Below are 13346 nucleotides of genomic sequence, written 5' to 3'. Positions count from 1 at the left end.
GCATTTGTATAGGTTCGAGCATAGCTCCAGCCTTAAGCGACATTTTTCTGTCATCCTTTGACCAACGTCTTCAAGACAAACTGCGAGGGATGGCTGTCACCCGCGTGTGCAGGTACGTCGATGACTACCTGGTCTTCCTGACCCCACCGGGGGACGGCAATATTCAGGATTTGGCCTCAAAGATCCTCTCGGCATTTTCATCTGAATCTTTCGGGCTCCGGTTTACCAGTGAGCTACCGCTTGATGGTCATCTTCAGTTCCTGGATTTAGATCTGCACTTTGAGAAACAGCGTTTGTGCTGGTCCTTCAAACCCAGGTCCAAAAAGGCTTTGCTTCCCTACACTAGTGCCCATTCGAAGTTGGTCAAGCGAGGCATCATTTCCCTATGTGTTGAGTCGGCCCTGAAAAAGTCTTGTGACCACAAAGTCCAAGAGAGCTTCCAGTACCAGCTTCAGCGTTTGCAAGCAGCTGGATACCCTCCGCACGTCATTTCGAGTGTGTGTGAAAATGTGCTTCAAAAAATTAAGAGAGAACGCAAAGACAAAGAAGACGCCGAGCAAAAGAAGGCCCATGTGATTCCATACATCCACAAATTCTCGCACAACATCAAGAAAGTGGCGAGAAAAGGAGGCGTCAACGTTGTCTTCTCGGCTCCATGCAGACTGTCCAAGGTGTGCGTGATGATGAACACTAAGAAGACCCCTTGCAAAATCAAACATCTAAGGAAGTTCAAAGATTGCGTTTCCGGCGTTGTTTACCGCATTCCCCTTAGTTGCGGAAAAGTCTACATAGGCCAAACCGGCAGTTGCTTTAATGAAAGAGCAAGGGATCACCGGTTGAGCGTGGCAAACAACGATGGAGGGTTTTTGGCTAAGCATTGTGCGGACTGCACAAAAATGAAGCAACGGGACTGTGTACCATGGTTCGAAAAGACGGAATTTCTGGCCAGATTGAATGACAAATGGGAGCGTCTCGTCGTCGAAACATTTTACATCGGCACTACGGACAACTGTGTTAGCAAGGCTTCCATTTCCTTATCATCCAAAGAATTTTCGTTTTTGCGGGGGCATGTGTAGCCTAGTGGCCTGTTTGTGCCCTGGTGATTGAGCAGTGCCTCCTGATTGCGTTTGATGCTTTCGTTGTTCATTTGATTAGCGATCTCAGTTTTGTTTCGGTTTTGTCATGGTTTGAGATGTTTTCCTACGCTTTGGATTTCATTCACCCCCCCGTTTTTAAAACCGTTGTTGTCTTAAACTGTTGTCCCGTCTTTCATCTTTTTGTTTTTTTAAATGACTCGGTGCCTATTTTCACTGTTTTTGTGACGTAGCTTCTTGAGCTGATTCATGGTTGTTGTTTTTTTTTACCCTTTTGACCTGGTGCCTTTTTTCACCGTTTTTTGTGTTTTTTTTGTTTTTTGTTTTTTTGTTTTTGACGATGACCGATGTGGTTGTTTTTGTTTCCCGTTTTGTTTGCTTTCAAAAGGGGGAGTGCTTCGTCTCTTGGTTTTGGTGTCAGCATCTGCGCTTGTAAGCGGTTCGAGCTTCAGTGGTATCAGATGGCTACAGTGGTGTGGTTTTTGTTATGAATTTCCTTACTTTGCAGAACGCGTAATTCTCAAGTGTGCACTGTCGCTAAGCGTTCCTTTGCTTTTGTTTTCATAGAAAGGGCCGGCCCGGTATAAGATTATCTTGTAAGCGGTTGGTTCTTGTGTGGTCTGTTTATCGCCTGGGCAGATTGTCACGTGCCATATTGATCAGATTCGAAGTGCGTTGGGGATCGCTATATATATTTGCCTTGTATTCCTTCCTTTAGTAAAGTTGTAAGTCTGTGTTAGTGTGTGTCTGCCTCCCTTTCGTCCGTGTTCTTGTTGCGCAGTTCGTCTTTTTTCATTATAACAAGTGAAGTTTAATCGGGAAACGGCCCACTTGGGACACCAGAAGACGTATGCGTATCAGACACACTAAAAGACAAATACATAAGTGGCGATTCACCAAGGAGTTGACACACGCTCCGTAACTGGCAAACAACAAAAGGCACATACTTTGCCTGTCATACTTGCACACGGACACTTTGGTTTAGGAAGTTAAACTCCTTGTCAGTGAGATATAAAGACGGTGCACTGACGCATGTGTCACTGCCTTGCAACCTAATATGGTAGGCCTCCAGGATTTTCCTCTCCTCCCTGTTTTTTTTTCCTTTGCAGGTGACTGACATGTTGTTAAAAGCCGGAACACAATCTTTACAAGTCCTGCCGTGACGTGGGAGATTATTTGGATCAGACAAATTTCTCAGGGAATTGCTATGTTCGCGTGCGCAGTCATTAACACATCTGCCAGTTTGGCCCGTGTACACCCTGCCACATGACAGGGGTAGCTTGTAAGCGACACGAGTCGAACAAGCAACGAACTTGTTCGCATAGATAGGGCACCACTTCAACTTTTTTTCCCTCCAGTCTAACATTTCCGAGATCACATGTGCTCTGGTTCTTAATTTTCTGCAGCATCGACTCACCAACTGCAGTCAGCTGGTCAGCCGAATAGCCCGCATCACTAAGGCAGTGGACTTGGTGAAAGCTGTCATTCACTGCATGAGGGCAGCTCTTCTGCAAAGCATTCCTTAGGCAAAGGCTAGCTATGGCTCTTTTAATAAGCTTGGAGCTCGATGAGACATATGGCAATAGCGCTTAGTTCTAGGTGAGTAGCTCCAGCAGAAGTGTGCGTGTGCAAGTACGACAGGCAAAGTATGTTTCTTTTGTTGTTTGCCAGTTACGGAGCGTGTGTCCACTCCTTGGTGAATCGCCACTTATGTATTTGTTTTTTAGTTTTTTTAGTGCGTCTGATACGCATGCGTCTTCTGGTGTCCTAAGTGGGCCGTTTCTCGATTAAACTTCACTTGTTAGTCCAGCGTTGTCCTGTGCTCTTCTTCTGGTGTCTCGTGCTTTCGCTGGTGAAGTTATGTCTGAATATAAAGCTATCTTCACCGCATTTTACGAAAACGACCGATAGCTACGACACGCATGTTTCGTATTAGAGCGCTCGCTCTTAACGTCCCTGGCCTAGGAGCCGGGGCAGTCAACATGACATGCACCGGCGAGGAGGGGTGCCATGTATGCAGTCACCCGCACGCGCCGAGGAGCAACCACGGGGAACGCTGCTGTGTTGGGGACGAGCGCACGGAGGAATGATGCTATATAGTGAAGGACGAGGAGCTCGAATGAGCCGCCAGGGCTCGCAAGATGCGCATTACGCAAAGGCCTCCACCTAAACAGAAAACGTGCTAGGCTCATCACCCGCATAGCATCGATGTCTGATCGTGACATTACTTTTCAGTCTTTTTATCGAGAGAAGGCAGCCTCATTTCCTCATTTTGGAGCCCCCGTTCAGAGACAAAAAGCCAAAAAATTAAAAAGAAAGCTGAAGGAGTGCCTGCCACTGCATAGCTGTCACAGGCTTAAACTAATCGACATAACAGAATAGGGGTACAGAAAAAATAAACAAAAAATAATATTTCAAACTGAACGCCAGTTAGCAAAAACAATGCACGCTATGCCGCGAGTAGAAAGTGGAATCGAGGGTAGGAAGACACACAAAAGATGTTTGCGGATACAAACGATGAAAGTGAAGCAGGCGCAGGTAAAACAAAGACTCATGAGCGACAAAGAAAATGAGATGACAGTTTAGGTTGCAAAAACCCTACATCAGCTAAAACGGCGCGAGAAAAAAATAGCAAAAGACGGCAGGATAAGAAAGGCAAGGAAGAAAGAACGAGGCGAGAAAAGAGCAGGAATGTGAGGCAGAGGGCGACACGGAAAAGCCGGCATCACGCCCTCCCACCTTGGTCTGCTGGCACTCCAGCATAGCAGCAATAGCATCCTAGAGCTCTGAAGCAGGCAAAAGAAAGAAACAATAAGAGAAGGTTACGACAGTCAGTAATGCGAAATCTAAGCGCAGCTCTACCCACGCCATCTTCCACCCCTGGCATCTTCCTGTGGGGTCATCCCGTGGCAGCAGCAGCGACCTTGCGGTTGTCCTTTCCTCCGCTGTGGCCATGGAAGGTGGCGCTTCGTTCTGCTGGATGTATGTATGTATGTATGTATGTATGTATGTATGTATGTATGTATGTATGTATGTATGTATGTATGTATGTATGTATGTATGTATGTATGTATGTATGTATGTATGTATGTATGTATGTATGCATGTATGTATGTATGTATGTATGTATGTATGTTTATGTATGGATTGATGGATGGATGGATGGATGGATGGATGGATGGATGGATGGATGGATGGATGGATGGATGGATGGATGGATGGATGGATGGATGAATGGACGGATGGACGGATGGACGGACGGACGGATGGACGGACGGACGGATGGGTGGGAGGGTGGATGGATGGATGGATGGATGGATGGATGGATGGATGGATGGATGGATGGATGGATGGATGGATGGATGGATGGATGGATGGATGGATGGATGGGTGGATGGATGGATGGATGGATGGATGGATGGATGGATGGATGGATGGATGGATGGATGGATGGATGGATGGATGGATGGGCGGACAGACGGACGGACGGACGGACGGACGGAAACGGGGTGGTTCCTCTTTAAAACGGGGGGGGGGTTCCTCTTTGAAATGGGGTGATCGCAGTTGCCACCATGCTGAGCTTTTTTCCCTTTCTTTTTGTTGAACTCTGCCGTAAGTTATTGAAATAAGCCATTTTCTTTAAATACGTCTTCCTACAGTTTTAACTTTACGTCAACCCTGCTTTTGAGCCACCAATCTTCCAATCGCTTTTTGTAAATTTCTACAGCAGATTTATTTATATGACCATTATCTCTAAACCCTTGGGCCTCAGGAAGAGTGACTGTGCCTGCATCGACATCGTGATGGATACCATCACATTTTATTGTGAGGTGTTCTATTGTTTCTACCGATTTGCCACACACAGCACATGTGTCGTCTTCGTTAAATTTATTTTTGTAGACGTGCGTTCTAAGACACCCTGACCTAGTGCACTGCCTCTTGAGTTATCATAAAACGCTTCCTTCCTCATCTGCCCTTTCGAGTATCAATATTGTTCTACACTATGCTTCTTTTCCAAAGAATTTATCCAATTTTTACCTTCCGCGTTTTCAACCTGTCGTTTAATGCTCTGTCCTTCTCCGGCCTCGTGTCTGGCATACTTACTGGTTAGCTTCCTAGTTCTTTTCCGCCAGTGTGAGTCAACGCTCTTTCTGTATAGGTATTTAAATACCTTAGCTGGCCAACCCTTATCGCCCAATTTCTTCAGGCGTTCTTCGCATAGTATTTCACTCTGAGCTTCCCGTGCCTCGAACGATGTCCAGCCCATATCCCCCTGTGCTCCCTCGTTTGTGGTTTTCCCGTGGGCACCTAGTGCTAATCTTCCAACAGCTCTCTGATTTACTTCCAATCACGACTGAACTTCTGCCCTTACGCACAGAACCGCATTTCCGAAATTAAGCCCCGGCACCATTATTCCTTTCAAAATACCTCTTAGTACTTCATATTTGTTGTACCCTCATAATGCCCTATTCTACATTATCCCGGCATCTCTTCGCCATTTTGCTATGAGAGACTGTTCGTGCTTTTCCGTGTACATCTGCCCTTCGTTTACCCATACCCCGAGGTATTTGTATTCGGCCACTCGGGGTATTTCATGGCCTTGTATTTTAAGCTCCTGGTCGGTTGTATCGTTGGAAAGCATCACATCGGACTTATCTGCGCTAAAACTGAATCTCAGAGTGTCTCCTTCGTCTCCAGAGCAATTAACCAGAGTTTTCAAATAATCCTGGCTATCTGCTTGCAGTTCAATATCGTCCGCACACATTAAACCCGGTAGTCTTTGCACGACAACCTTTCCGCCTAATCTGCAAGACAGATTATAACCTAGATCGCTTCCTTGCCACTGTGTGCCAACACGCCCCCTGTCACGCGGCGTGTTACGCCGACGAAGGGACGGGCGCCTAAGAGCTGCGCTCCAAAAAACTGCGTGGCAGCCACATAAGTGAGAGGGCACTGAATGTGCTGCTCACAAGTGCAACTTTTTGTCTAATGAGCGCACATGCACGGGAACTATTCAGGAGGAGTTGCAGAGTTCGCGCAAGAAGGCTTGGACAGGGTGCAATGATTTTTACTAGCAATACCTGACGTTTACCAAGATAATGAGATAAAGAATCACTGTCACGTTCACAAGTGCCCTTATTGTCGAAAAGCATGAAAATTAAAAGGGGGCCGACCGTGGTCTGCTATGAAATGAAGGATGGGTTTCGGTGGAGGGAAGGAATATGGAATGTGTCTGGCACCGGGAATCCATCGGTAAAGTTCTCTGCCACTGTGAGAGGAATGCCGTTGTGCAGACCATTTCCTGCGGACAGAAGCAGGAGAAGCGGTCCGGACACAACAGCGGAAAAGCTGAAAGGAGCGGGTAAGTCCAATACGTGCAGCCGGGGTCATTGCAATGTCCGCAATTTCATTACGAACAACACCGGGGCGCCCAGGAACGTGAAAGGCTAAAATCGTGTATAGTGTTGAAATTTTGAGTAAAAGATGTAATGCCCCCTGGGGCCCTTAAGGGTAAATAAATGATGATGATGATGATGATGATGATGAAGTGTTGAGCTAGATGTTGGGCAATGGTAAGGCTAGATACCTTGATACAGAAAACAAAGGAGCCGACGAGGAACAATTACAATAAAAGGACATGAACAATGATGCGATATGTATTGGAATGCTTCAGTGAGTCAAGCATTATGCCCCATAAGCGCTCGTGACAGATATGAGACAAAAGTTTCCAACTTTCATAATGCGGCCTGCTTGACCTATGGCCACAAATGCCGATCCATCTGAGGAAATCTGTCTGTAAAGATATTGTAACGTGAAGATGTGCACACCAAAAGGGAAAAATATATTTACAGGGAAACAGCTTACAGCCACGCAGCCGAACAACCGGGCACGCGAAGCCCAGCAGCAGAAACGCACTTCGTCCTCTTCGCGTTCCAAGCGCGAGCGCACCAAGCACGAGCGTTCCAAGCACAAGCACAACCGTAGCATAACTCCCGGCGGCAAAAGCACCATCCCGGTGCTAAGTGGATGATGTAGCAGGCGTGTGGTACGGTTTGAGACGGACTACATGAACGACGTCAGTCAAAGGGCTAGTGGACGATGTCGGAGCATGAAGAGGTGTAATCTCGTAGGTCACGTCGGTCACCTGACGGAGAACTCGATAAGGGCCACTGTACTGACGTAGAAGTTTCTCAGAGAGACCGACATGGCGAGAAGGAGACCAAAGGAGGACGAGGGAGCCCGGCGGATAGTGTACTGGGCGATGCCGGCGGTCGTAAACTGACTTCTGGTAGGTCTGAGATGCGGTGAGCCGGTCTCGGGCGATTTCACGGGCCATAGTTGCTCGGGAGATGGCGTCACGTGCATACTCTGTGGTCGAGGCAGTAGAACTCGGTAGTAATGTATCCAATGGCAGCGCAGGATGCCGACCAAACAGAAGGTAGAAAGGAGAATAGCCGGTGGTATCATGCCGCGACGAATTATAAGCAAATGTTACATAAGGCAAGGCAACGTCCCAATCGCGGTGGTCGGGCGAGACATACATGGATAGCATATCGGTCAGAGTCCTGTTGAGGCGCTCGGTAAGCCCGTTCGTCTGGGGATGGTAAGCTGTAGTGAGCTTATGCTGCGTGCCACAGGACCGGAGGATATCGTCAACTACTCGGGACAAAAAGTAGCGGCCGCGGTCCGTCAGCAATTGGTGTGGAGCGCCGTGGTGAAGGATTACGTTCTGCAATAGGAAGTCGGCGACATCGGTTGCGCAACTTGTTGGTAACGCACGCGTGATAGCGTACCGGGTCGCATAGTCGGTCGCGACAGCAATCCAACGGTTGCCGGAGCAGGACGTCGGGAAAGGTCCGAGAAGGTCGAGTCCAACACGGTAGAATGGTTCGAGAGGTACGTCAATAGGCTGTAGAAGGCCAGCAGGCAACGTTGATGGTCTCTTCCTGCGTTGACAGAGGTCGCAGGAGGCAACGTAACGCCGAACAGAGCGGTACAGACCAGGCCAAAAGAAGCGGCGTCGGACCCGATCGTATGTGCGGGAGACGCCGAGGTGGCCTGCGGTCGGTAGGTCGTGTAGTTCCGCTAGGACAGATGAACGGAGACGCTGGGGAACGACTAGCAGGAGCGGAGGTCCGTCAGGACGAAGGTTGCGGCGGTATAGGACGCCATCCTGAATGACGAACAGTTGCAATGAAGGATCTCGGCTGGCACAGTTGAGGCGATCAATGAGAATACGCAAGGAAGAGTCTTGTCGCTGCTCGTCCGCGATGTTAACCAGATCGGAGATAGCGAAGAGGCACGGGCCGAGGTCGTTGTCTCCAGGATCAGGCGGCTCTACAGGGTGCCGAGACAGGCAGTCGGCGTCTTGATGGAGACGCCCTGACTTGTAATGAACAGTGTAAGAATACTCTTGGAGGCGCAACGTCCAACGTCCGAGCCGGCCTGTGGGGTCTTTCAGTGAAGACAGCCAACAAAGGGCGTGGTGATCGGTCACTACGGAGAATGGACGGCCAAACAGGTACGGTCGGAACTTAGCTACGGCCCAAACAAGAGCTAGACACTCGCGCTCTGTAATTGAGTAATTTCGCTCAGCTGTAGAAAGGAGGCGGCTGGCATATGCAATAACGCGTTCTTGCCCTTGGTGACGTTGGGCTAGCACGGCGCCAATCCCATAACCGCAGGCGTCTGTGCGAACTTCAGTCGGAGCCGGCGGATCAAAATGGGCCAGAATAGGTGGGGAGGTGAGTAAGTCGACTAGCGAAGAAAAGGCCTCCTCTTGGGCAGGGCCCCAGGTAAAAGGGGTGTCTTTCTTTAGAAGGTCGGTCAGGGGGCGAGCGGTGCCGGCAAAATTTTTGATGAAACGGCGGAAGTACGAGCAGAGGCCGACGAAGCTGCGCACATCCGTAGACGACTGGGGAATAGGGAAGTCCTTGACGGCTTTAACTTTAACAGGATCCGGGCGGACACCAGAAGCGTCGACTAGATGTCCGAGAATGGTGAGTTGGCGGCGACCGAATTGACATTTCGACGAATTGAGCTGTAGCCCGGCTCGACGGAAGACAGAAAGAATGCTCGCCAGTCTTTCGAGGTGCGTGGTAAACGTGGGCGAAAAAACCACAACATCGTCGAGGTAACATAGACATGTGGACCATTTAAAGCCGCGAAGCAAGGAGTCCATCATTCTTTCGAAGGTAGCTGGCGCATTACAGAGACCGAATGGCATAACTTTAAACTGATATAAGCCGTCCGGTGTGACGAATGCCGTCTTTTCGCGGTCATTGTCATCAACAGAGATTTGCCAATACCCGGACCGAAGGTCAATTGAAGAGAAAAATTTGGCTCCGTGAAGGCAGTCCAAAGCATCGTCTATTCTTGGGAGTGGATAGACGTCTTTTTTTGTTATGTTGTTTAGGTGCCGGTAATCAACGCAAAAGCGCCAGCTGCCGTCCTTCTTTTTAACCAGCACAACTGGTGAGGCCCAAGGGCTCGACGAGGGCTCTATGATGTCTTTACTGAGCATCTTGTCCACCTCTTGCTGTATGATGGTGCGTTCTGTACTGGACACTCTGTAGGGTCGTCTGTGAATAGGAGCTGCGTCACCGGTGTTGATGCGATGCGTGACCACAGATGTTCGAGCCAAAGGGCGGTCATCGAAGTCAAAGATGTCGCGAAAAGACGACAGAAGATACCGAAGGTCGTGAGCTTGCCCTGGCAAGAGGTCAGCAGCAATCATTTTTGCATATTCATCAGGTGGTGGGACGTCAGAGTCGCGGCAGTTCGACGAGGGTGGGACGCTTCTCACCGCCGATACGACGCATTCGGCAGCAGGGCACAGCGTGGCGAGCGACATACCTTGTGGGAGCGGCTGAACGTAAGAGGCAAAGTTGAGAACCGGAAGGGACGCTTGATTTGCCGACATGGTGACAACTGTATGCGCAAGGGCAACACTGCGTGTAAAGGGCACATCAGGAACCGGAGTAATGATGTAGTCACCATCGGGAACTGGCGGGACCGAGGAGAAACGGACATAAGTGGCGGCATCGGGGTCCAGGGGGACAAAGTCGGCGGTGCACAGTCGGTGAACAATTGGATCCGGTGGCTCTGAAGGAACAGGTAGAGCGAGTTGAACGATGCTTGTGGCGCAATCTATAAGGGCGGAATGGTCGGTGAGAAAGTCAAGGCCGAGAATGATGTCATGAGGGCAGTGTTCGAGGACAGTGAAGAGCACAGAAGTATGGCGGCCGGCTATTGAAACACGAGCAGTACACATTCCGACGACAATAGACATACCGCCATCTGCAACACGGACCACAGTTGAGGGGGCAGGAGTGAGCACTTTCCTTAGGCGACGGCGAAGACGAGCATTCATGACTGAGACGTGCGCTCCAGTGTCGATCAGAGCGGTAACAGGGACCCCGTCCACGTCGACGTTAAGGATGTTCCGATGAGCATGAAGAGTTAAAGGACGGTTTTCTGGTCGGGTCGTCAGAGCAGCATCACCCCCAGACGCTGCAGCCATCAGTTTTCCGACCGGGAGCGGGCATATGGGGCCGGCGACGAAGGGCGGCGAGGTCGGGGCGATGGAGATCGACGGCGCTGAGGTGACGACGAACGGTTGGTAAGCGGGGTCTGAGCGTTGTGGCCAGCAGAGGTCGTTTCCGAGGGCGAGGGAGAGCGGCGGGAATATGCAGAACCCGGCGGGTAGCGGCTGTAGGTCGAGGACGGACGGCTTCGGCAGTGTCGAGATATGTGGCCAACTCGGGAGCAGTTAAAGCAGATGGGCCTGTCATCAGGTGTTCTCCATTCATCTGGATTGCGGCTGCGTCGAGGGTAGTATGCACGTTCAGAACCGAGCTCCGGGGACATGCGGCGAGCATATGGGGCACTAACTGAGCAAACAGGTTGAATCCCAAGATTGGCAAATTCTTTGCGAACGACAGCCTGTATAAGGGATACTGCTGGAGTACTGTCTGTTGCGGGTGGATGAAACGCAACGGGGGACATTGCCTCTACTTCTGGGCGCACAAGTCGTGTCAGGCTCTCAGATGTCGGCAGACGGCTCGGTAGAGTCGAGTCTACACAGGACGACGTCGCAGTCGTATTCGGCAACCGCGTGAACTGCGGAGAAATTCGGCGGCTCTTCGCTTGTTCGAACCGGCGGCATTCCTTGATGATTGCGTCAACCGTTCCGCAGTCCTTGTATACAAGAAGGTTAAAGGCGTCATCTGCGATGCCTTTGAGCACGTGACCTACTTTGTCGCACTCTGACATAGTGGCGTCGACTTTCATGCAGAGAGCTAATATGTCCTGAATGTATGATACATAGGACTCTGTGGACGTTTGTGCACGGCATGCGAGCTCCTTCTTCGCAGCGAGCTGACGCCCGAATGGCTTACCAAACAGGTCACAAAGCTTGCGCTTGCAGAGATCCCAGCTGGTGAGTTCATCCTCGTGGGTCTCGAACCATACCCTGGCAGTGCCCGTCAGGTAGAAGATGACGTTGGCCAACTTTAGGGTCGGGTCCCACCTGTTGTGTGTGCTCACGCGCTCGTACATTGCGAGCCAGTCCTCCACGTCGACGCCGTCCGTTCCGTTGAAGGTCCCAGGATCTCTCGGATGGGCAATGATGAACGCCGGGTTGGCGGACGCCGACGGAGCGGCCCCTTCGCTGGTCATGGTTGAAGAGCCGGCGAGCTGACGACCGCTGCGAAGTTCCGTGCTTGCTGTGGCTGTACCCAGCACCTCCACCAATAATGTAACGTGAAGATGTGCACACCAAAAGGGAAAAATATATTTACAGGGAAACAGCTTACAGCCACGCAGCCGAACAACCGGGCACGCGAAGCCCAGCAGCAGAAACGCACTTCGTCCTCTTCGCGTTCCAAGCGCGAGCGCACCAAGCACGAGCGTTCCAAGCACAAGCACAACCGTAGCAATATGGTACAACACGCTGATTGGCGACATCAGCGGCCACGGCAGGAATAGGGCACTCATGTGAAAAGCGTGAAACATTAGATGATGAACCGAATTGTCGCATGGTATCTGGAGACTAGCACAGTGAATACGGCAAAAACAAAACGGCAGGTTCTTTAAAGCAGAAAAGGCGGAATTGAGCTTTGAGACTTGCTAATTCTACCTAAGGCGCAGGAGCAGCCCCCGGAACATGCAACGCAGCCGTTCATGTAGTGCAATATACTCCAGTAACAACTAGCACGGGAATGCGCTGGAGGTACAAGAGAATTTCGCTGGGCAACCTACCCAGGAGACTGAGGACACCGGAGTGAAGAGGCATGTGCAATAGCCGGAAGAAAAATTCGACGAAGAAGCAAACGAAGGGCAGCGGGTGGAACCGAAAAATGCGTGCGAAGAAAACCTGCAAGCTTGGCGGTGAGCAACTCCATTTTTTCATGTTACCGGAGGAGGTGGTCTTGGGAGGTTAGCATAACAGACGTCGAGAACGCGAATAGGAGACTGAAAGGGAAGCGGTGTACCTTGGAAACGAGCATTATATGGTCACGACGGCCCATGAGAGTACCATCTGAGAGATCAGACAACATGATCTAGTCGGACTAATTTCTATCTTAGCTTTGGATGCCCATCGGGTGATACGGCTGAGAACAATATCTTCCAAAGCTTTCCCTTGAAGCACCTAGATTACGAAAACCCTGAACAAGACACGGAAATGACAGAGGGTGGTGAAGCAACTGCCATGCTCCAGAGAAGTAGGCTGAGAGACAACCCCTGTGGGCTCCCTAAAAGTGGATGAGCTACCACCTCGCCTGCCCTGTCAGCAAAGAAGACGATTTTCGCCACGACGGCCTCGCGTGCCGTGTCATGCCTTCCTACTCGTCCTCCTTTTTCGCATTACCTTCACAATGAGTCACGATGTTGTAAAAAGGTCTGCAGAAGGTGACACTGATTTGAAGGCCAATTATCTGCCTATAAGAAATGCAGCACCAAACAGTGCCAAATGGAATCAGACACAGATTTTAAATCAGGTGAGAACAGCCAACGCCGGCATACCCTGAGCCCGAAAATGAATGCCGAATTGATGAAAGACGCTGGACAGCACATGTGGAGCCGTGAAACCGAACTGGGGGGGGAAGGTTGCGACTACTCGAAAATGGTAGATTCGAGAATCAAGCACCATTTCAAGACCTTCCCAAAAATTTAATTCATGCAGACTGGTCGATAAGATGATGTATCCGCTGGAGCACGGCCCGGCTTGAGACTAAAAATGAGCTGACC

General features: G+C 50.2%; 1 long non-coding RNA gene across 1 annotated transcript in view; it reads right to left on the bottom strand.

Moving 5' to 3' along the window:
- LOC144123386 (uncharacterized) overlaps positions 1 to 13346 on the bottom strand; it is a 311566-nt gene that overhangs the window by 130327 nt on the left and 167893 nt on the right. The gene's annotated exons all lie outside the window — the stretch shown is intronic.

The sequence above is a fragment of the Amblyomma americanum genome, chromosome 3 (genome assembly GCF_052857255.1).
Source record: "Amblyomma americanum isolate KBUSLIRL-KWMA chromosome 3, ASM5285725v1, whole genome shotgun sequence".
In the NCBI taxonomy this organism is placed as follows: domain Eukaryota; kingdom Metazoa; phylum Arthropoda; class Arachnida; order Ixodida; family Ixodidae; genus Amblyomma; species Amblyomma americanum.
Note: the sequence above shows the minus strand (reverse complement) of the source record. Positions and strands in the feature narration are given on the sequence as shown.